This window comes from Mauremys mutica, chromosome 12 (assembly GCF_020497125.1).
Source record: "Mauremys mutica isolate MM-2020 ecotype Southern chromosome 12, ASM2049712v1, whole genome shotgun sequence".
Classification (NCBI taxonomy): domain Eukaryota; kingdom Metazoa; phylum Chordata; order Testudines; family Geoemydidae; genus Mauremys; species Mauremys mutica.
This window is the reverse complement of record NC_059083.1, coordinates 42,590,404-42,615,521: the sequence shown is the minus strand read 5'-3', so window position 1 is coordinate 42,615,521 and position 25,118 is coordinate 42,590,404. Positions and strand designations below refer to the sequence as shown.

The following is a 25,118-nucleotide window of genomic DNA, read 5'->3' as shown; positions in this document are numbered from 1 at the left end:
CACAACATCCTCTGGCAAAGAGTTCCACAAGTTGACTATGCATTGTGTGAAGAAATAGTTCCTCTTCTTTGTTTTAAACCTGCTGCCTATTAATTTTATTTGGTGACCTCTAGTTCTTGTGTTATGAGAAGGAATAAATAACACTTCCTTATTTACTTTCTCTACACCAGTCATGATTTTATAGACCTCTATCATATTCCCCCTTAGTCGTCTCTTTTCCAAGCTAAAAGTCCCACAGTCTTATTAATCTCTCCTCATACGGAAGCTGTTCCATACCCCTAATAATTTTTGTTGCCCTTTTCTGATGCTTTTCCAATTCCAATATATCTTTTTTGAGATGGGGCAACCACATCTGCATGCAGTCTTCAAGATGTGGGCGTACCATGGATTTATATAGTGGCAATATGATATTTTCTTATTATCTATCCCTTTCCTAATGATTCCCAACATTCTGTTCGCTTTTTTGACTGCTGCTACATATTAAGTGAATGTTTTTCAGAGAACAACCCACAATAACTCCAAGATCTCTTTCTTGAGTGGTAACAGCTAATTTAGACCCCATAATTTTATATGTATAATTGGGATTATGTTTTCCAGTGTGCATTACTTTGCATTTATCAACATTGAATTTTTGTTGCCCAGTCACCCATTTTTGTGAGATCCTTTTGTAGCTCTTTACAGTCTGCTTGGGACTTAACTATCTTGAGTACCGTAATTTTGTATCATCTGCAAATTTTGCCACCTCACTGTTTACCCCTTTTCCCAGATCATTTATGAATATGTTGCATAGGCGCTGACTCCATGGGTGCCCTAGCAATTAATGGGTGCTCAGCACCCACCAGCAGCCATGCTCTCTCCTCTCCCTCCTCTCCCCAGCCTGACAGATTTTTGTTATCAATTTGCCTGAGGCCACAGTTGATTAGGCTGGGGCCACAGGATTTTTTTTGGGGAGGAGATGACGAGGCACATCAAGTGTTTAAATTTTAAAGCTTTATTGATAAAATAATAAAATAATACCAGAAAGTGCTGGGAAAGCTCCCATGTCACTCAGGGGAAGAAAGAAAGCGTTGATGCCCCAAGCCCTAATCCACTTTTATACTCACACACACACAAACCAGACAGGCCAAGTCTGAGTGTAACATCAGAAGAAGATTGGGGAGAAGGTGAATGGGAGTGCTATTTTGGGCCCAGTTTGTTTAAGATCCACTGTGCTCTTCGAGTTGCTTCAGCTTTTAGAAGGGTTTTAACTCCTGGGCTTTTTGGGGGGGAGGAGGGGGGTTTGTTTAGGGAACTTTGCTTTTGGTGCTTTTTGTGCCAGTCCAAACCAACTTTCTGTGGTCTCTTCGACTTTCCCCAAAACACACCGGTTTCAGGGCCATGAGACAGTTCTGTTTGTTCCTGGCTGGCCTTTGCCGTTTTGCTCCTTTTTCCAGCCCCTGCATTTTGTTTAACAACTTTTTTTTTAATGGCTGGGTGAGGGAGGGGTTGGACTTTCCCCTTTGGCTGGAGTCAGCTTTTTATTTTTGGACTGAGCTTGCTAGCTGCAGTGTTGAGTTAACCCATTTTTTGCTTTCTTCTCTCTCCCCCACCCGCCTTCAGCCTCTTGTAAACCTGCAAAGGAATTTTCCACTTTTTATTTACACACCTTTAACCCTCCCCAAAATGCTTTGTGATGCTTGTAACAGCATTAGCAATATACAGTGCTGATTTACCTTTTTAGGGGACTCCCTAAGGGGAGGGGGCCATTGGGTTGTGACACCAGTGCCTCTCGCCTGCCAGTAGCCCCTCTGATCAAATCCTTCCCCACCCTCCCAGCACCTCCCGGTTGCTGCGAACAGCTGTTTTGTGGCATTCAGGAGGCTCCCGGAGAGGGAAGAACAGGGACAGGGAGTGCATGGGGGAGGAGGTGGAAAGAGGCATGGAGGGGGCGGAGCGGGGGCAGGAAGAGGCGGGGTGGATGTGGGGGCTTGGGGGGAGAGGTAGAGTGGGAGCAGGGGTGGAACAGGGGTGAAGAGGCAGGGCAGGGACTTGGGGGAAGGGCCGGGGAGGGTGTCTGGGACCTGCCGGCTAGAGGGGAAGTCGGCACCTATGATAAGTTGAAAAGCACTGGTCCCAGTACAGACCCCTGGGGGACACCACTGTTTACCTTTCTCCATTCTGAAAAATTGACTATTTATTCCTACCCTTTGTTTCCTGTCTTTTAACCAGTTACCAATCCGTGAGAGGACCTTCCCTCTTATCCCATGACAACTTACTTTGCTTGAGAGCTTTTGGTGAGGGACCTTGTCAAAGGGTTTCTGAAAATCTAAGTATACGATATCCACTGGATCCCCTGTAAAAAGAACAGGTGTACTTGTGGTACCTCAGAGACTAACAAATTTATTTGAGCATAAGCTTTCATGGACTACAGCCCACTTCATTGGATGCATAGACTGGAACATACAAGAAGAAGATATTTATACATACAGAGAACATTTAAAGGTGGAAGTAGCCATACCAACTGTAAGAGGCCAATCAATTGATATGAGCCATCATCAGCAGGAGAAAAAAAAACTTTTGAAGTGATAATTGAGATGACCCATAGAAGGTGTGAGGATACTTAACATGGGGAAATAGATTCAATTAGTGTAATGGCCCAACCATTCCCAGTTTCTGTTCAAACCTAAGTTAACTGTATCTAATTTGCATATTAATTCAAATTCAGCAGTCTCTCTTTGGAGTCTATTTTTGAAGTTTTTTTGTTGTAAAATTGCCACCTTCAGGTCTGTCACTGAGTGGTTAGAGAGGTTGAAGTGTTCTCCCATTGGTTTTTGAATATTATGATTCCTGATGTCAGATTTGTGTCCATTTATTATTTTGCGTAGAGACTGTCTGATTTGGCCAATGTACATGGCAGAGGGGCATTGCTGGCACATGATGGCATATATCACGTTGGTAGATGTGCAGGTGAACGAGCACATGATGGCGTGGCTGATGTGATTAGGTCCTATGATGGTATCCCCTGAATAGATATGTGGACAGAGTTGGCATCGGGCTTTGTTGCAAGGGTAGACTTTACAAAAACTAGACAAGCCATTTACAACACAAACTTTGCTTCTCTCTTCCTCCTGGATCCCCTGTAACATTCTATACCTTGGGGGAGCCCCTCTGTAACTCCCATATTCCTCATTTGTATATAATTGTGATATTGTATATAAAGCAAGTCATGTAAGGTATCAGGGGAAAGGTTATGATCAGCTGAAAGTCACTGTTCTATCTAAATATGTATATCTTTAGTGCTTATGAAGTTATGAGATTGTGTAGTATAGTTGTCACTAAAATGTGCTGTAAGTTGGGGAATCGTCCTGATATTAGCTCCCCAGAGACAACAGCAAAGAAAGTAACCAACGCCCAGGCGGGTGTCAAACAACCATCAACAGCCATTGTCCAGCAAGGGAGTTATAATTCAATGACTTACCTGCATAAGGCCACACTAGGGGAATTGCTCAACCTTACCTAGGGACTCATCAACGCCCACCAGTCATGCCTGGACTTGTATTCTCCCAAGCACAAGGGACTGAAGATATACAACAGAACACAGGAGCCCCATGCTTGGCCTTTCCCCTTTCCCCAGCTATGATGCAAGCAACCAGGACACTGAGAAGACTGAAGACTCCAACAGAGGAGACTGGCCCAGGTTTCAAGGGTGAAACCTGTATATTATGAACTGCAGTATCAAGTAGGGTGAGAAAAACTGCTTAATTTAGTTGTTGCCCAGTCTAGTAGGTTGAGCGTTTAGTCTGTGTGCTTATATTTTATTTCTCTTGGTAACTAACTCTGACTTTTTGCCTATCACTTATAGTCACTTAAAATCTATCATTTGTAGTCAATAAACTTGTTTATCTTTACCAGTGAGTTTGCCTAGCTGGTGTATATGCACTTTCCATTGATGAAGTGGTGAACCAATTCATAAATTTCATAAATTTCCATTGCTCAAGAAAGGGTCTTTTTTCACATATAGTGCCACTCCCCAACCCGCATGACCTGTTCTATCCTTCCAATATATTTTGAACCCTGGTATTACTGTGTCCCATTGATTATCCTCATTCCAACAAGTTTCTGTGCTGCCTATTATATCAATATCCTCATGTAATGCAAGGCACTCTAGTTCACCTATCTTATCATTTAGACTTCTAGCATTTGTATATAAGGACTTTAAAAACTTGTCACCTTTTAGCTGTCTGCCATTACATGATATAATTGAATGGGACTCCTTTTTGTTTGACTGTTTCTGATCAGATCCTACCCGTATTTTATCATCTTCCATCCTCTCCTCCTTACAAAGACATAGAGAATCTCCATTAATAGATCCTCCCCTAAGGAATGTCTCTGTCCAAATCACATGCTTCTCCACACCTGTCAGCTTTCCTCCAACCCTTAGTTTAAAAACTGCTCTATGACCTTTTTAATTTTAAGTGCCAGCAATCTGGTTCCATTTTGGTTTAGGTGGAGCCCATCCTTCCTTTATAGGCTCCCCCTTTCCCAAAAGTCTCCCCAGTTCCTAATAGATCTAAACCCCTCCTCCCTACACCATTGTATCATCCATGCATTGAGACCGTGCAGTTCTGCCTGTCTGAGTGGCCCTGCGCATGGAACTGGAAGCATTTCAGAGAATACTCGAAGGTCCTGGATTTCAATCTCTTACCTAGCAGCCTAAATTTGGCCTCCAGGAACTCTCTTCTATCCTTACCTATGTCTTTGGTACCTACATGTACCATGACCACTGGCTCCTCCCCAGTGCTACACATAAGTCTGTCTAGATGTCTCAAGATATCTGCAACCTTCGCACCAGGCAGGCATGTCACCTGTGGTTCTCCCAGTCATTGCAAACCCAGCTATCTATGTTTATAGTTATTGAATTGCCCATTACTAATACCTGCCTCTTCCTAATAACTGTACTTCCTTCCCCTGGAGAGGTATCCTCAGAGTGAGATGATACCATGACATTATCTGGAAGGAGGGTCCCAGCTATGGGATCGTTTCCCTCTGCTCCAGTTGGATGTTCTCCTTTCCTGAGACTTTCATCCTCCTCAACAGCACAGAGACTATCAGTCTGGGGGAGGGGCCAGTATACTGTGTCCCAGAAAGTCTCATCTATATACCTCTCTGTCTCCCTGTAACGATGCTGCCCTTGGTGGGACACTTCTGAGAGTGTCAATTCAGGACAAATTGCTTAAAGCTGAGCAGCTACAGACCAAGGCTGGGGTTCCTTTGCACACCAAGACAAACCGAACCAGCCAAACAGAGAAGACTTCGATTTTATCCACTGGCTAACCATAAGTCACACAAGCAATTCCCTTAGATACTCCAGTTTCCCAGTATCACCACCAGTGCCACTCATTATGGGGACGAATGGTTATGAAAACCAATACCCCAGTAAAAGGAAAAAGGTTGTCCCAATCCCAAAGGACCAAGCCCCAGACCCAGGTCAATATACAAATCAGATCTTACCCACAAATCACGCTGTTGCCAATCCTTTAAAATCTAAAATCTAAAGGTTTATTCATAAAAAGAAAGAAATATAGATGAGAGCTAGAATTGGTTAAATGGAATCAATTCCATACAGTAATGGCAAAGTTCCTGGTTCAGGCTTGTAGCAGTGGTGGAATAAACTGCAGGTTCAAATCAAGTCTCTGGAGAACATCCCCAGCTGGGATGGGTCATTCAGTCGTTTGTTCACAGCTTCAGTTTGTAGCAAAGTCCTTTCAGAAGTAAAAAGCAGGATTGAAGACAAGATGGAGGAGCTGCAGCAGCCTTTTATACTCTCTTGTCATGTGGCCTTTCTTTCTTTGTTCCAAAGACACACTACCCAGCACATGGCATAGAAAAACCATAGAGTTCTGTCCATAGGCAGGTCCCTGCCTGCCTTGCTGAGTCACCAGCTGTATCTGCCTTGTCTCAGTAGGTCAGTTGTATATCTGATGGTCCTTAATGGGCCATCAAGCAGGCTAGGCAGTGCTGATGGCATATTATCTGGGATGTCACCCGGAAGCATAGCACAAGTTTGAAATACAGGCAGTATCGAGCCAATACTTATAACTTTAAATACAAAAATGATACCTGCATACAGATAGCATAATCAGAACCAGCAACCAGAACCTTGCCTTAGACACCTTATTTGATCCCCTTTATACAAGATTTGGTGCCACTACAGGACCTTGGTTGCAACAATGATCGATATGATCCCAGTTCATGTCAATAATGTCACACTCCCTTAGCTCCTCAAGTTCAGCCACTCTGGTCTCCAAAAGCCGTACATGGTCTCTGAGGGCCAGGAGCTCCTTGCACCGAATGCACACATACGCCACCTGCCCATAGGGCAGGTAATCATACATGCTACATTGGGTGCAATAAACTGGATAGCCCCCACTCTGTTGCTGGACTTCTGCCTGCATTCTCTTTTTACTCTTACAGCTTGTTCCTTTGTTGATGTTTTGTTTTTATCTGGGGGCCTTTTTGGCTTTAAGTTTAAAGAATGTTAAATGCATCTAGCCTCCCCCCCCCCCCCGCACACACTCTGCCACTAAACTCCATCCCAAAACTCCCATTAGCTGCTCCTGTTTCACTAGTTGCCAATAAATAATTAAATCGAGTATTATGCAAATAGATAAAACACTAGATAAAAATGGTAAATAAAACTAGTGATACAAAGTAACAAATAGGAAATGACTTCCTAGGAAGGAGTACTGCGGAAAGGGATCTGGGAGTCATAGTGGATCACAAGCTAAATATGAGTCAACCGTGTAACACTGCTGCAAAAAAAGGGAACATCATTCTGGGATGTATTAGCATGAGTGTTGTAAGCAAGACATGAGAAGTAATTCTTCTGCTCTTCTCCACGCTGATTAGGCCTCCACTGGAGTATTGTGTCCAGTTCCAGGCATCACATTTCTGGAAAGACGTGGACAAATTGGAGAAAGTCCAGAGAAGAGCAACAAAAATTATTCAAGGTCTAGAAAACACAACCTATGAGGGAAGATTAAAAAAATAGGTTTGTTTATTCTGGAGAGGAGAAGATTAAGAGGGGACATGATAAAGTTTTCAAGTACATAAAAGGTTGTTACCAGGCGAAGGGAGAAAAATTGTTCTCCTTAATATCTGAGGATAGGACAAGAAGCAATGGGCTTAAATTGCAGCAAGGGCAGTTTAGGTTGGACATTAGGAAAAACTTCCTAATGGTCAGGGTAGTTAAGCACTAGAATAAATTGCCTAGGAAGGTTATGGAATTTTCATCATTGTAGATTTTTAAGGATGGGCAGGGGACTGGACTAGATGACTACTCAAGGTCCCTTCCAGTCCTACGATTCTATGACTATCAAATTAGAAACTAGAAAATAAATGAAAAGAGTTGGTTAACAATATAGAATGGATGAGTGTTATACTCAGTTTTATAGCATTGAAAAAAAAACCCTATGCGCATTAACCACTATGGTATTCACTTAATTATGTATGATATTAACAGTAGCCACATGTTGTTTATCCTAATTAAAATTCACAAGTAGTAGAATTGAACAGCTAAATGTGGATAAATAGTTTCAGATCCATTCAATGAAGTAACTATATTATAACATCTACAATTCAACTTGATATTACAACTTTTAAACTACAAACAATTTTGGACAAAACTAGATAGATTGAATAGGACAGTAGAACAGAAAGTAGTGTCAGCTTAACACAAGATAGCAAAACCATTAGTACTTCTTATACTTCTGTTTTAATAAGATAGTCTGAGGCTAAGCATGATTCTTAAGGCAAATTCACAGTCATCTGATTACTACAGCTTGAAATTCAGCACTGTTTAGACACACACACACAATAACTGGGATAAAAGAATCAGGGCCGGCTCCAGACCCCAGCGCACCAAGCGCGCGCTTGGGGCGGCGTCCTGCGGGAGGGCGGCAGGTGGCTCCGGTGGACCTCCCGCAGACGCGCCTGCGGAGGGACCGCTGGTCCCGCGGCTCCGGTGGAGCATCCGCAGGCATGCCTGCGGGAGGTCCACCGGAGCTGCGGGACCAGTGGCCCCTCTGCAGGCGCGTCTTGGGGCGGCAGAAATCCTAGAGCCGGCCCTGAAAAGAATCACCCAATGTGATTATTATGCCACAGTGCAGAATAGATCAGATTAGCTCTGATCTGGAGGAGTTAATAGGCAATTTTACAAGTGTGACAGTTCAGAAAGCAGTTTGATTAACAAAGATATTCCAATTAAAGTTAATCAAGCAGTTTAAGTGGTTGTTCTCAGAGAGCTGATAGGCAGAGAGTGTATTGCAGGGAGATCATGGTATATCATGGCAGAAGAAAGAGAGCTTATTAAAGGTGATTCCATACACCAATGGGTCAACACTTTAATGTCCAAATATAGAAAGAACTATCACAAAATACCCTGCTTTGGGGATTTAGGGGCTAGTCAAGTTCCCACACAAAGGTTGGAATAAGGCTAGTATGGAGTGGAAGTGTGAACATATAAGATAACTCTGTAATTTAAAATGCACAACACAACTGAAGTAAGCATAAAAGTATTCTAAAGTTTAGAACACACCCCAATAAAGAATGTGGTGAGATTTTGGAGTTAAAAGTAGATTTTCTTAGCCATTCACACAGTGTAATGTGTTACAAGCAAGCAAGGTCTAAGGATGTTTCTCTTACTGGTAGATGGGTACCCTTACCACCAAATTATAGTCACAGTCACCATTTTTGTCTCTGGCCCAATGATACTAAGTATTTGTATACAGTGGAACTTCTTCGCTAGTAGAGATTGAGGGAGTCACATAGCAGAATATTCCATAGCTCAGTGGCTGGGGTAGTCCCCTGAGAAGGGTCAGATCCTGTTCAAATCTCTTTGTCTCATCCACTAGAGGGAGGACTTGAACTGGTGGTCTCCTGTATCCTTGGTGAGTACCCTAACCACTGGCATAAAAGTTTTGAGGGAGGACCTTCTCCCCCAGTGTTTTTTTGGTGGAGTTAGGTAGCCTCTGCACCTGCCTACAGGCCCAGGACCCATCTGCAGGTCAGTGACTAACTCCCCTGATTCATGAATTGCAGACAAAGAGAGGTGCCTATCTTTGTGAGAGGGGTAGGGCTTAGACATACCTAAAAAGTACGCGTTGTGAGGCTCGGTGTCACCACACTTAAGTCCCTGGGTGAATGCTAGTTTAGAACACTATCAAGAAGAAATGAGAAGTCACAGCATATAAGATACACATGGTTCGAGGTGTGTAACACCAAGCTTAAATGTAGCAACTGAACAGAGAATGCGAACAGAGTAATTAATTCCCATCACAATGTGGGAATCTTATCTCAGCCTCTGCTCTGCACGGCTCTGTTCCAGGAAGGTGATTTCATCCTCTGCCTTAGTAACTATGGCATATTTGTTACATGGCCACTCTAGCCTGGCCTAACCCTCTGATATTTGTGGGAATTGGCAAAAGTGTCATTCACTTATCTCATCACTAACCAGGACACTGCTAGGGTTCTGTGAGGATCCTCTTATGTATAGTGAGGTTTAAGCTGTGCCGGACAAGAAGAGGCAGACACAGAGGGCAGAGAAGAGATAGGACAGTGAAGATGAGGGAAAATACAGTTTTTTTGGTGTTCTCAGCATACCTCGGTAATAGATGGATACTTTGGGCTGGCAAGTCGGTCATGACAGCTGTTGCTCAGGACCCCAGTTCACTTCCCCAGTCAGGGACATTGTCTGATTGATCTGGTTGTCTCCCTCCCCTTCGCTGATCCTTCTTAGGATGGGCAGATCTAGATGGACTGTGTCATCTCACTATGTTGACGTGCAGTGCAGCTCTTTTCAGCATCAAGGAGGAAAGCTGAGACACTGAGATAGGACACTCAAGATGGGGGTGGGGGCAGAAAGGAGCACATGAGGGACGGGAAGACAGAGCAGGAGCTTACATGTATCAGATCGAGGACCTTGCTAGCACAGTGATAATGGTCAAGCATCCCCACTAAAGTATCAGGGTCTGGTGTCACAGAAACAATCCTTCTGCCGCAATTGCAGTGATGATAAAAGTTCTTTCTTCTCCAAGGAAACCTCTTTTTAAGGGCCCCAAAAGGTAATGGGTGGGTGGAATAATCCATCCTCTCATTATTTTGTGCACCAATTAGTCATAGTTTCTGACACACCAGTTTTGGTTCATTGATTTCTGATGCTCTCCTCCTTATGTTTAACAGTCACAATTTTAATATAGTCTTCATGTGTGGGTACAGGCTAAAGTCTGGGTGCTAGTTCAGCCCAGGCTGGTAATCTGTTCACTTTGCAGTGAGAATACAGGTGCCTGTCTGAGTTGGCAGCAACAAGGGCCGGGTTCAGTATCTAGGGGTTCTGTTTCAATAATGCAATTCAAAATCGGCTCGAGCCCCCACCCAGTGACCTGGGACAATTACATACCACCCCCTGGGCGCCTCTAGGAGGCAATTCTTCCCCTCTTGCAAGCACTGAGTCTGAGTGTAGCAAAATCCTTTAAAGGAGGGAAACAATGCAGCATTATGTTGGGGAAACACCACAACCAGGATTCATAACACAAACCATGAGCAAAAAACCCACCCCCAGGTAAGTTTGGCAGTATCCTTTTCCCCTCAGGGTCTTAAGTCCAACCACCCAAAAGATCACCCCAAAGTCCCAAAAGTCTCTTGAGTCCAGCAACCCCAAAACCACCCAAAAGTCCAACAACCCAAAAGTCTCTGTCCCTGGTCAGTGCAGCCCCCAAGTTCAAAAGTTTATCTGGAGAGTTCTACTCCCACCCCAGCTGGGTGGAAATGGTGGGGGGAGAAAGGGGCACATGGGGGTGTTAATGGGCACCTTATGTGGTCCAATGCTGACTGCCCCACCTCTCCGTGAGGTTCTGCTGCAGCCTTCACCATGAGCCACTCCACTTCACTCCACTCACTGTCCCATGGGCCATTCCAACCAGCCCACAAACTGCTCTGCTCTGCCAGCCTCTTAGCAATATATCCTCAGGCTCCCCCACTAGTTAACACAGCAGTCAGTGATCTCAGCTTTTAGTGATTTCTGTGTCAAGTGGGGGAGTCTCAGTGCTGGTACACCATTGGCCCAGCAGCCTGTAACTAAACTCCTAATAGAATCAAAACAAGCTCTGCTAGTCAACAGTGGAGACAGCACAATTGGTGTTTCAGTCCCTCAGAGAACACCCATAACATCAGATACACATGCTTGTCCCCAACCTCTCTCAATTCATGGGGGGTTTGGAACCCATGTCCCTTGTCTAGAGAATGCTACTTAGTTGATGGTGAGTTCCTCTGTCATAAAACAGTTCCACTGGCCTTGATTCACATAATCAGGGTAACAACACTTCATTCTTCCTGCCCCAATAACAGAGAAACTGGGGATCCCACAGCAGCCAAAGTGACCATTTGGGCAGCTGTGGGCTCATGCTAGGCAGGGTGGGTGTGCCTATGCGAACAAGACCAGCCCCTGAAGTTCTTTTCCACAACTTGCCACAATTCACCACCAGATGTCAGGGTAGAGCTCATCTTGACTCTGCTTACACAGGCAATATCCTTTGAACACTAACAGTCTTTCAAAGCCTTCCCACAATTCCTCCCCACCCTCCATGTGCCCAGAAGGACATACAAGTTCTCACAAAATTCAGTGGGAAAGAATCAAAGAGCAGCTCAGCTCCGTGAAGTGCTAAGAACCATGTGGTGGGCCCCCACAAGTTACAGCAACACACACAATATGCACAGCACCAATGAGGACACAGTCACTCGGGCAGGGCTTTGCAGAGTGGCTGCTCACAGCCTGGCTAGACTAACCTGTGCTGAGACCCTGCTGTCAAGCAGCTGGGTTCAATATCCAGAGCTTTTCACAGACATCCATTCTCACACACACAGCCAGCCAGACACTGGACATGGATGTCAGAAACATCTGACCTGCTTCCATCACCTGCCCAGTCAGGCCACTCCTTACTTCAGGCAAAAAAAATCTTTGCAGAGATTGCTCTTCTGCTACACCATGCACCACAGACCCAGAGAAATGGAGGAGCCGCTCTATTCCCACCTGGGCTCAAACACAGACACAGAGTCATCTTAATCCATGCAGCAGCAGCAGTTACCATAATGCTCCATTCCCAGGAACTCCTGAAAATTCTCCCCAGTGAAGAGGTCAGGGAGTACAAAGACATATTAGTGAATCACAATAGCCAATTCCTTAATTCTCTGCTGCTTCTGACTGTCTGGCACTGGAGAGCCCCCTTTCCCACGTCACGGCCCTGCAACAGCTAAAGCAGGCGTGGAGGAAGCTGGTGATGAGCAGAGAGAGAGAGAGATTGAGCTAGGGTACATGCAGAACATGTAACTCTTGTAACCTTACATCAGTGCTCCCACAGCACCAGGCCAAGAATAGTTATTACAGCAGCACCTGGATTCTCAGTGGGAAATCAGGGCCCCACTGGGCTATCAGTGAGCTTATATGGCCCCAATGACCACAGTATCTATACACAATACAGTATAGAAGGCATTTATCATTATACCCCCTGTGAAATAGGAGGTGCCATTATCCACATTGTACAGGTTGGGGACTGAGGCACGGACAGTCTAAGGGAATTGCCCAAATTCAAATGGGACATCTGAGGCAGAGCAGGGAATTCACCCAGCTCTCCTGAGTTTCAATCCGAAACCTGAATCTCCCTGGACTCTGACAGTAGGCATGAGAGATTCACAGAGGCAGAGACAGTCCCAGCTCCAAGGCATTTCAGTGTAAAAAGACAAGACAGACAGACCGTGGACGGTTCTCTCTATTTCACAGAGAGGGGACTGAGGATCAGAGATAATGAAGCTGGCACCTTTAAAGGGGCCCAGTCACACAGGGCAATGGAAGTTGGAGGTTTAATTCTCTGGGGCCCCTTTGGGGCCTGCAGCCTCAGTGGCTGACAAAAGCTCAGACAGGGATCTGGCAGCAGAGCCTGGAACTGACCCCAGGTCTCCTGAGTCCCAGAGTAGGCCCTAAAACATGAGCAGAGCCCTCCTCACTTTTTTCTGCCATAGCAATATGCCGCACACACCACTCCCAGACCATACCTTACTTCATACACACTCCCTCAGCCCCTCTCACTGCAAGGAACCACCACTTCACCAGACCAGGAACAGACACCAGTAGCAACACCCTCCTTCCAGGAATTCAGCACATTGGCACAAGGGGTGGCCCTGGAGACATTGACAACAGCCAGCCCCAGCCCCATGATTCTGGTTCATGCCCTTTCTGACAGCCAGAAGAGTCAAGAACATCTGTGGCCTGCTGCTAACACAGCTGGGGTGGAACATGAGCAAGATGGAGGTGAAGCACATTTGAAAATCTGGCTGTTGGGGACATAGGCTGAGTCATGAGACATTGCTCCATCTCTGAGATCGGGGTCAGTCCCAGAGGATGCAGCTTGCCTTGGGAAGGGGAAGAAAAGAATGAGTTTGTCTCACATGAAAACCTTGGTTATGGGAAGATCAGCACCATTATGTCCCTGAATCTCTCTTGTCCTGTGGGAGGGAACAGTCTCACCCACACAGGATCTATGGATTATAGGGGCTGATCCCCCTGAAATCTGGGAGACCAATGGACAATACTGCATAGAAGCTGACCAAGATGATTCAGACAACCCACAGCTTCTAATATCCTATGGGACAGGAATCCTTACCCAGTGAGGCCACAGTCTCATAATTCTCCCACATGATGTCCCTGTACAGGGATCTCTAACCTGAGTCCAGCAGGGCCCATTCCCCCTCAGCAAAATACACAGCCACCTCCTTGAAGCTCACCAGCTCTATTGCAGCCATTTCCTTTCCCTGTCCCCAGGGACAGTCAGATGATCTGGTGCAAAATATGGATGTGATTCTGCCGCCTGTCAGGGTGAGAAGGGCAATTGGGAAAGATTCAGAAGGGGCTTTAGTGCATTTCACACCTCACTTCCCTACAGGTTCTTTTCCTGCAGACAGTCATTCTAGATTCTGTCATCCTAGGGAAATGCTTGACCAAGATATTAAAAACCAACAACCTAAATTAGGTCCCAAATCCATATACTGTTCTCTCAATACCCCTGGTTGAAAACCACTGCACTAAACTAAAGAGCCATTTGGTATCAACTATTTTCTCTCTGTGAACATACTTGTACAGTATAATCAAATCACCTTTCAGCCTTTCAACATTTTTTTAAATAATAAACTAAATTGATGGAGCACTTTAAGTCTTTCACTGTAAGGATTATTCTCCAGACCCCTAAATTCATATTTATGGCTCTTTTCTGCAATCTCTAAAAAAAATCTACATCAAAACTGATTTTTATGAGATTAGAGAGAGAAGTGCATCTGATGTATGAAATCCTTCTCTGTCAAATGTAAACATTCTAGTCCATATTGTTAAGAAAATAGAGTTGATTAAAACATTTTTTAAAAATGTTAAAATTGTAACTTACTCTTTTCCCCAGACTCGTCTCAAAACCAGGGTAGGTGGGTTTTTTCCCCCAACTTTCAAAAACAGATTCACCCAAGACAGGGACTGTCACCCTAAAGATGAACATAGGAATAGTCAGACTGTGTCAGACCCAAGGCCCATCTAGTAACACTGAACATGTTGTAAGCATCTGAAAAGGGCCCTTTAGAGACTAAAATTGTGCAGCTGACATTAACTATCACTGTGTGCTCCAGCTGCAATAAAAGGGCAGAATCGAAGGAACCCCCCTGACACCGTCCCCAGGGCAGCGCATCCCCCCAGCAGCACAGGGACCAGGCAGAGGCAGGAACTGGCTTTTCCTCTCCCTGCTCCTCCCCCGGAAAGTCAATGTGCCCCGGGGTGCTGCAGGGAATGGGGCTGGGCAGGGCTGGGAGCCAGGAACCTCCCTCCTCACTGATTGCTCCTGCTGCCCCTGCCAGTCTCTTCCCCGTCTCCCTCCTGCCCCGTCCCCTCCCCTCGGGCTGGGAGACTCAGGCCTTGTCTACACTACAAGACTATTTCGAATCAACTTAGTTCGAATTTGTGGATTCGACCTTATGAAGTCGAATTTGTGTATCCATACTAAAGACACTAATTCGAATTTCTGAGTCCACATTCACGGGGCCAGCGTCGACTTTGGAAGCGGTGCACTGTGGGAAGCTATCCCACAGTTCCCGCACTCCCCGCTGCCCATTGGAATGCTGGGTAGAGCTCGCAATGCCTGCTGGGGGAAAAATGTGTCGAGGGTGGTTTTGGGTAACTGTCATCATTCAACCGTCACTCACAAACGCCCTCCCTCCCTGAAAGCGCCGGCGGGAAATCTGTTCGCGCACTTTTCTGGTCGGTTACAGCGCGGATGCCACAGCACTGCGAGCATGGAGCCCGCTGCGATCATCGCTGCACTTATGGCCGTTGTCAACTCCTCGCACCTTATCGTCCACCTGTGCAACAGTCAGCTACTGAGAAATCGGGCGAGGAGGCTCCGGCAGCGCGGTGAGGAGAGTGGCGCAGACCTCTCAGAAAGCAGGGTACGCCGGGCAGTGGAGATCATGGTGGCAATGGGTCAAGTTCATGGTGTGGAACGGCGATTCTGGGCCCGGGAAACAAGCACGGACTGGTGGGACCGCATAGTGCTGCAGGTCTGGGATGACACAGAGTGGCTGCGAAACTTCAGGATGCGTAAGGGCACTTTCCTTGAACTCTGTGACTTGCTGGCCCCTGCCCTGAAGCGCCAGGACACCCGGATGCGAGCAGCCCTGAGTGTGCAGAAGCGAGTGGCCATAGCCCTCTGGAAACTTGCCACGCCAGACAGCTACCGGTCAGTAGCGAACCACTTTGGCGTGGGCAAATCTACCGTGGGGGTTGCTGTGATGCAAGTAGCCCACGCAATCGTTGAGCAACTGCTCTCAAAGGTAGTGAACCTGGGAAACGTTCAGGTCATCATAGACGGCTTCGCCGCGATGGGATTCCCAAACTGCGGTGGGGCTATAGATGGGACTCACATCCCTATCCTGGCACCGGCCCACCAGGCCAGCGAGTACATTAACCGAAAGGGCTACTTTTCCATGGTGCTGCAAGGACTAGTGGACCATAGGGGACGTTTTACCAACATCAACGTCGGGTGGGCGGGCAAGGTTCATGACACGCGTGTGTTCAGGAGCTCTGGTCTCTTTAGACTCCTCCAGGCAGGTACTTTCTTCCCGGACCACAAAATAACGGTTGGGGATGTGCAGATGCCTACAGTGATCCTCGGGGACCCAGCCTACCCGCTAATGCCCTGGCTCATGAAGCCCTATACAGGCGCCCTGGACAGTGAGAAGGAACTCTTCAACTACCGGCTAAGCAAGTGCAGAATGGTGGTGGAGTGTGCTTTCGGACGTCTCAAGGGGAGATGGCGGAGCTTACTCACTCGCTCGGACATCAGCGAAAAGAATATCCCCGTAGTTATTGCTGCTTGCTGTGTGCTGCACAATCTGTGTGAGAGCAAGGGCGAGGCCTTTTTGTCCGGATGGGAGGTTGAGGCAAATCGCCTGGCTGCAGTTTACGCTCAGCCAGACACCCGTGCCGAGAGAATATCCCAGCGGGAAGCGCTCTGTATCCGGGAGGCTTTGAAAGCAAGTTTCCTCGGAGATCAGGGTAACCTATGACTCTCCACTTGCTTTCAAGAGAAACTGACCCTGGGCCTGTGTCAGTTTGTGTCGATTTGGATCTGCGGCTACATGCCTTGTTCTCCAAGTTTCCCCCACTTCCAAAGCACGTTTTTAAGCAAAGTAATTGTTACACTCATTATTAATAAATCTTTCTTTTACTTTGCATTTCTGTTCTGGTGTTGAGACATGGACGCATACTGTGCTGGGCACGGTGTGCACTGACGTACAGAGCGCTTCCTCCATAGAGGACTGACATCCTCCTGCTCCTACATAGGTCTCTGGGGTGGGGGACGGATGACAGTGGTTCTGCATGAAGGGGAGGGTTTGCAGGAAGGGGCGAGTGGTGCCTTCTTTGCATAGGGGTTTGGATGACGGCAGTGGGCTGCGGGTTTCTGCGTGGGAAGGGGTGATGGGTGTGGGAGAAGGGTGACTATCTGTCCGTGGATGAGGGCTCTTGTTGGGGCTCAGGGCAGCGGATAGGCTCGTGGATCCGTTGCAAGTGCATCGTAAGGGCAGCCTGCCTTCACAGTAATGGCGTGACAGGCGCTAGGACCCTGGACAATTATACACATTACGAAATGAACAGGGGCAGCATACACAACACAGAATGACCCTGGTGCCTACTGACTGCAGTGTGTGTGTGCCCCGCAGTTGATCCTTTCCCCAAGTCTGTACCCTGGTACTGTAGGCTATACCGTGCAAGTATGAAACCCCTGTCCACCCCATACACCGAAAAATCCTCTGACAGGAAAGACATGACGGAAACAGTGATTAACAGCAAACAGCTTTTATTAATCTAATAAACAGTGGGGGGATGAACCTTGGATTTGGGACTGGCTGAGCCTATAAGGGAAGCACTTCTACAAATTTCTAACGTGAGAAGTGCGGGGTACACGGCCGCTCTGCTCTGGTTCAGTGACAGTTCTCACGTCCTCTACCACCCCTCCGTCTTGTACTTTTGGGTGAGGGGGGGCCAGGACTTCTTGGCTGGTGAGGGCGATTGCAGAGACACTGCAGGGGGGCCCTGTCCTCCAGCCTGCGGTCCTGCAGGACATCAACAAGGCGACGAAGCGTGTCCGTTTGTTCCTTCATGAGACCAAGTAGCGTTTGGGTGGTCTGCTGGTCTTCCTGCCGCCACCTATCCTCACGTTCCATGAGTGTGCGATGCTGCTCACATAGGGTCTCCCTCCAGTGTTTCTGCTCTGCAGCCTCTGCTCGGGAGCAGACCATCAGTTCAGCGAACATGTCGTCCCTAGTCTTCTTCTTTCGCCGTCTAATCATTGCCAGTCTCTGCGAGGGGGATGCCGGGGCAGTCCGGGAAGGACCCGAAGCTGTGTGATGGGGAAAGTTAGTGATTTCCTTGTACAGATACATTTTCGCGAACAGTGAACACCGTCTAGTCAATTTCCATGAAGAAGACCGTACCGGACAACAAGTGTCACGTGGTCTCCAGAGAAGCACAACATTTTGGCCTACGCTCTGATTGGCTGCGCCATTGCACAGGAGAGCGGAGAAGTCGGGAGAGAGAGCAGAATCCCTCTAGCAGAGAGTCCTGGTAAGCCTTACAGTACATTATGCTTATCAGTTAACGGATAGCTGTGCCGTCGTGCTAACGGCAATCTGGAAATCAGATACTATGACCCTTTTGCAGCCACTCCCGACACTGCAGGGGAAAGATCAATGTATGCTTTTCCTGTGTGGCCTACAGCACGTGGCTGCTAAGCGCGGGGCTTTGTTATGCAAAGTATAAGTAAACCATTAAGAACAGTAACTATTCGCTAATTGCCCTAATTAGATGCAGCACTTCAGTAACGAGATTACCCTGAGGCGTGTCTCTCGAGTGCAGAAAGAAAGGATGTTAAGGGAAGCACTTCACCGACCAGGACCCTACGCGGCCATGCTGGTAGAGGCGATGGTTCCCCTGCATCTGAGGATGTCGTGGCGTGGAAGAGTGAGCTTCACCGGAGGACCAAATAGGGCACCTCTTCCTCGAAACCTCCTGCGGAGGGTATTTGAGGAACTGTTTGAAGCATTTGTGGAATTGTCCATGGAGGACTATTGTTCCATCCCAATCTGTGTAGACCTACTGTTCGTTTAGTTTCCCTTTAAAAACTTTTAGATATAGTATTTATAGATAGAATTTATATTTTTGGTATACATGTTTTCGAGCAAATAAATATTTTCTTGTTTATACGACTTACCGCCTGATCCTTCCCCTGACTCTGAGTCCGGGTTCACGGCCGGTGAGGGTTGGTAGGGGATCTCTGTGAGGGTGAGGAACAGATCCTGGCTGTCAGGGAAAGCGGCATTGTGTTCGCTGTCGCCTGCGCCTTCCTCCACGGACCCTTCGTCGTCTTGCCCATCGGCGAACATCGAGTAGGAACTGTCCTGGCTCACTATGCCATCCACTGAGTCCACGGTCAGTGGTGGGACAGTGGTGGCAGACCCACCGAGAATGGCATGCAGTGCCTCGTAGAAGCGGCATGTCTGGGGCTGTGCTCCGGAGCGTCCGTTTGCCGCTCTGACTTTTTGATAGCCTTGCCTCAGGTCCTTGACTTTCACGCGGCACTGCATCGCATCCCGGCTGTATCCTTTCTGTGTCATGGCTTGGGAGACCTTCTCGAAGGTCTTTGCATTACGCTTGTTGGAGCGCAGCTCCGACAGCACAGACTCCTCGCCCCACACAGCGATCAGATCCTGGACTTCCCGGTCTGTCCATGCTGGGGATCTCTTTCTATTCTTGCATTGGGCTGACTCCTCTGCTGGAGAGCTCTGCATCGTTGCAGGTGCCGCGGCGCTCGCCCCGATGTCAAAGCAAGAAATGAGATTCTAACTGTCCAGACAGGAAAAGGATTTCAAATTTTCCCGGGTCATTTCCTCTGTGGCTGCCAGAACATCCAAGCTCGGACTGCTGTCCAGAGCGTCAACAGAGTGGTGCACTGTGGGATAGCTCCCGGAGCTACTAAGTTCGATTTGCATCCACACCTAGCCTAATTCGAGCTAGCAAGTGCGAATTTAGCGTTACTCCACCTGTCGGGGTGGAGTACCAAATTCGAACTAAGGAGCCCCCTAGTTCGAATTAAATGGCTTCCTGGTGTGGACGGTTGAGCGATTAGTTCGAATTAACGCTGCTAAATTCGATTTAAGATCCTAGTGTAGACCAGGCCTCAGTCCCTGTCCTGGCCTGGGGCGTTCGCTCCCCAGAGCTGGCTCGGCTCCTGCAGGCGCTCAGGGAGGCAGAGCCTGGAGGGGTCAGGGAGGGCAGCTGCTCTGGGACTCGCAGACCCGCCCCCCCGGGAGCAGAGCTGGGGCGAGGAGGGGCCATTGGTGCAGTCACTTTCCTGCCCGGCCCCAGCCCTTCCCCCGGGTCTCTCCCCTCACCTGCAGGCTCCGGCTCAGGAGCTGGTGTCAGCAGAGCTCGGGGCTGCCCTAGGGGCTGGTTCCAGCCACCGGAGAAAGTCCTGCCCTGATTGGGCACAGAGGGGGAGTTACTGCAAGTCTCTCCCCACACAGACCCCATTGGGGAGCAGCAGTGGCTCAGCCCGGGGCAGGTGTATTGTGAAAAACTGCTCTCTGTCTTAATTTGCTACTGAAGGTGTACTGAGCATTGCTGAAGCCACTGCCCTTCACCCTGCCCTTACTTGGCATCAGATTCTGCTGACTGTTTGGACACTATTAAATTAGGATTAAATAAATACTGGGAGTGGATTGGTCATTACACAAAGTAAAACTATTTCCCCATGTTTATTCCCCCCCCCCCCCCACTGTTCCTCACAACTTCTTGTCAACTGCTGCAAATGGACCATTTTGATTACCACCACAAAAAGTTTTTCTCTCCTGCTGGTAATAGCTCACCTTAACTGATCACTCTCATTAGAGTGTGTATGGTAACACCCATTGTTTCATGTTCTCTGTGGATATATATATCTTCCTACTGTATTTTCCACTGCATGCATCCGATGATGTGGGCTGTACGCCACGAAAGCTTATGCTCAAATAAATTTGTTAGTCTCTAAGGTGCCACAAGTACTTCTGTTCTCCTTACATATGAGTAACTGCTGCTGATAGCAAATTCCTACAGATAGCAGTTTCTCACACTACACTATTAATAATAGTATCATCACCTGCTTTCCCACAGCTCCAAGTTGCCCCCTCCACCCCTCCCAGATACCCCTTCTTTTCAGCTTGAGAAGTCCATGCAGTTCGTAACCCACCTGTCCCTGGGGGCATTTGCTCTCCAGGAGCTGGCTTGGCTACTGCAGGTGCTTAGGGGAGCAGAGCCTGGGGAGGTAAGGGAGGTCAGCAGCTCTGGGACTCGCAGACCCCCAGGAGCAGAGATGGGGTGAGTAGGGGCTGTTTGTGCAGAGTCACTTTCCTGCCCAGCTCTTTCCCCCGGGTCTTTTCCCTCACCTGAAGGCTCCAGCTCAGGAACTGGTGTGGGCAGAGCCCAGGGCTGCCTCAGGGGCTGGTTCCAGCCACTGAAGAAAGTCCTCCCCCTCAGCTGGGCACAAAGGGGAGTTAATGCAGGTCTCTCCCGCACACAGATTCCTCTGGGGAGAAGCAGTGACTCAGCCTGGGCCCCCAGATCACAATAGAGGCAGCAGCCTCTGACCCAGGAAGTTCAGCCCCGGATCTGAGCAGTAACATCTTTGAAGCTGCTCCTCATCTACCTGAAGAATAAGGGACATGAATGGCTCAGGGTGGGGATGGCAGCACCAGGGTTTCTCCTTAGGGAAAGGGCTGGTCAGGTGGGCTGAGGGAAATCTGGGCCTGGGCTCCCCTTGGCAGAGGGTTGGAGGAACCCAGGACCCCTGTGCTAGGCACACTATAATCTAAACTGTAAGTGGCCCATACATAGCGTAGGGAGGAGACAGGCTTGGGAAATGCCTGTCAAAGTGAAAATGGCTCCCAATGGTGTTTGTGCCAAAGATGATAACACGGAAGGGCAGCGATGACCAAGGAGAGAATCTACAGTGTTGAAGACAAAGCTGCCTACATCACAGGAAGTCACTGCCCCGCCCGGAGTCAGGGAAGCACCAGCACTGCTGCAGGGGACAAGAGGAAACTGAAAAGGATGCCAAGGCCATGGCTGGCGACGAGCTCCCATGTGTGGTGAACAGGGTGAGCACAAGCTGGGCTGTATGCACAGGAGGACAGGGAGCAGGAGCAGGAGCAGCGCAATGATGTCACCTCTACATATGGCTCTGGTGAGACTGGCACTGGCTCACAGGTCCAGTTCTGGGCTCTGCCCTGCAAAAAGGACATGGAGACACTGGAGGGGCTCAGAGAAGAGGACTTCAATTTGAGGACTTCAATAACTCGGACATAGGTTAGGGGTTTGTTATAGAAGTGGATGGGTGAGATTCTGTGGCCTGCATTGTGCAGGAGGTCAGACTAGATGATCATAATAGTCCCTTCTGACCTTAAAGTCTATGAGTCTATGAGAAGAGCTCCAAAGATGAGCCAAGAAAGACCTGAAAAACCTGCCTCTTTGCCTATGGAGCTACATGTAGTTAGCCTAGCCAGAGATGGCTGAGAGGGGCTTGATATGTCTCCAAGTACCGGATGTGGGGAAGATTTGATACTAGAGCTTCTTAGTCTAGCAGACCAAAGGGCAGAGGGTCCTGGGTCCTGCAGAGCATTGCCCAGCCCTGTGGCTGCCAGGCAGAGTCACTGGGGGCATCCTGGAGCTTGGCACAGAAAATCCCCCTGTCCATCCCACTAGTCCCACAGCCAGAGGGTGATTTCTCTCCCCTCTCCCTACAGGACTCCTGAGTTAGATCCTGGGTGTTGGATCCCCAGCTGGCAGGAGTTTCACATCTGTCTCTCCCAGCACCATACCCAGCCTGGAGAATGCAAAACCAAGGGCTGGTCCTTTCCTCTCACCCTCTGCTCCCTGCTCTCTGCCCTGCTCCAGCCTGCGCTGCTCCTGCCTGGGGACCAGTCCCTGTCGCTCAGTCCCAGCAGAGCCCTGGGGCCAGGGCCTTTTTGCCGCACCAAGCGGCGAAGGAAAAAAAAGAAAAGAAAAACCCAATTGAGCTGCTGCTGAAGTGCCGCCAAAGAGGAAGAGAGGGAGTGAAGGACCCCCCACTGAATTGCCGCCGCAGACCCGGATGTGCTGCGCAACAACGGACAGAGTGCCGGCCCTTTCTATGGGCCGCCCCAGGCACTTGCTTCCTTCACTGGTGCCTGGAGCCAGCCCTGCCTGGGGCAACCCCTCCTGCGTTAACCCTTTCCCTGCCAAGCCCAGCCCCACATTCCTTCTCACTGACTCCGCTGTCTTCAGGGATCTTTGAGACCCTCTCAGTGGTGCAAGTAGAAATAATTTCTTGCCAGTACTGCACTCATGGGAGAGACAGAAGGGGGAACACATGATCTCCCCATGTGACCCTCCATGGGACTCCTCTCCACCCTGCCCCCAGCCCAGGGCCCCCACAACCTCCCCATCCCTTCCAACACTCTCATTTGCATATACAAACATCAACATGCTTAACTACTCACTTCCCTCCCACATATGTAGTATTCAGTCTGTTTATATGGAATATGGGAGTGGGGTGAGGAGCCATTTCAGCATATGTATGATTTAATAAAAAACAATTTTTAAGTAGAACTGTCCCCTAAACTGCTTTATGGTATTGTACCCAAACATTGCATTTCAATTGGGGATTCAACTTCCTTTATAGGAACAGACTCCTGAAACTCTTACCAGTCCACAAAAGTGGTCCATAGTCATGCAAATAGTCCCATTGTCTTCAATGGGATCAATCAAATGATTAAAGGTTTACAGGATTAGGTTCCAAGTTTGTAAATTGTTTTGGATGAAACTGACAATGCCTGAGCTGTCAGATCAGAAGGAGCTTCATTCAAATAAAGGTGGGAAGATGTGTGATAAGTCTCGAGCAGGGCCCCCAGCCCTGAAAATTCCTGACACCACGAAATAATATAACTCACCACCCATGGGGGGCAGGGCCCTGCTGACTGAGAGATGGCACACAGTGGGGGCTGTGCTGATGGACCAGCAGCCAGAGCAGCCAGCCCCATCCGCTGCATCTTGGCCGCACCACCTGCCTTGCACACCCACTCCCATCACTGGCCACTGGACCCCCCCACTCACTTCTAGTGGGCGGGCGACTGGTGAGTTGGGATCTGGCCAGTAGCAGGACCCCTCAGTACTGATGTGGGGGACACAGAAAATACAGGACAGTTTGCCCGTTTTTAGGAAAAAGTTGGGACACCGGCAGGGGGGCTTAAATACAGGACTGTCCCTTTAAAAATGGGACATCTGGTCACCCTACCCAGGTCCCAACTGAGTGGTCTAACCACTGCTAAAAAAGTTACAAGGTGAACATCACCTTTGCCTCCTCCTTTTCCACTGGTCACTGTGTGAGAAGGCTCCAAACTCATTCTCACAAGGAACAGCTGAGGCACCAGAGCCACTGCGTTCCTGCCTCTTTATCACAAATGACCCTTGCAGAGGCTCTGACTTTCCAATGTGCCAGGGGGTGATTGACTCTGTCCCAGACTCCACCCCTACTCCACCCCTTCCCCCAAAGCCGCACGGACCTGCCTCTTCCTGCCCCCACTCCACCTCTTCCCACCCCCTCCCCCAAGTGCACTGGATCCTCGCTCCTCCCCCTGGAGCCGCTTGCATGCTGCAAAACAGCTGATGGGTGGGAGGTGGAGGCGCTGATCAGTGAAGCCTGTCTGTGGGCGGGAGGCACCAGGGGGAAGGAGGAAGCTGATGGGGGGCTGCCGGTGGGTGCATTTCTTCCCTATAGGTGCTCTAGCCCCAGGATGCCCATGGAGTCAGCACCTATGCCCCCCTGCACAGTGCGCTAGCTGTTGTGGATCCATTCTTAGGTGCCTTCCTCTCCCGGTTCATTGCACAGCAAGCCTGAGCATCACAACGCCTCCGGCCCTTGGTGGGACCAGGTCTGGGTCCTTTAGCCCAGAATGTCACCACATCTTCAGGCTGATGGCTCTTCTCCAAAATCAGAAAAGTTTGCACCTCCCCCTTATCTGTACAACACAAAGAGAAGTGTTAACAGTGACACACCTGTGCAGCGTGTTGGTGTGTGCATTGGGACGGGAGAGGCTGGCAGAGACGACTTGGCCATGGAGGGTCAGGGTGTGCGAGGAGGGGGGAGATTTTTTTTTGCTGCAGATTGTAACAACATTACAACACCTCCCAGCACCGCAGGTGCCTTCCCTGACCCCCTGCCAGTCACGCTGTGCAGCGGCTGAGCAGCTCAGCTTTAGCTCGAGCAGGAGACGAGGGTGTTTTAAAATGCAGGAATCCCGGCTCAGCCCCTGCTGGGGACCCAGCTAGAAAGACTCTCCCCACCCCCAGCTGCTTCTGCCTTGGCCCCTGATCAGCACAGCTGCCGTGGGCGTACAGCTGGCAGCAGCCTGGGGCCTCAGGGCCACGCCAGCTCGCCTCTCTGCACTCGGCTTGGCGGGGCCGAGCTGGGGTTTCCACCCAAGGA

The 25,118-nt window shown here is 48.7% G+C and overlaps 1 long non-coding RNA gene across 1 annotated transcript; it reads right to left on the bottom strand.

Annotated features, from left to right (window-relative positions):
* Window positions 1-6,943: 6,943 nt before the first annotated feature.
* On the bottom strand, window positions 6,944-14,835 carry LOC123345085. The gene is made up of 4 exons (XR_006572709.1): window positions 14,466-14,835; window positions 13,813-13,895; window positions 9,640-9,862; window positions 6,944-7,005 (listed from the first exon to the last, which is right to left on the bottom strand). It is a non-coding gene; the product is annotated as an uncharacterized LOC123345085 (long non-coding RNA).
* Between the last annotated feature and the right edge of the window lie 10,283 nt (window positions 14,836-25,118).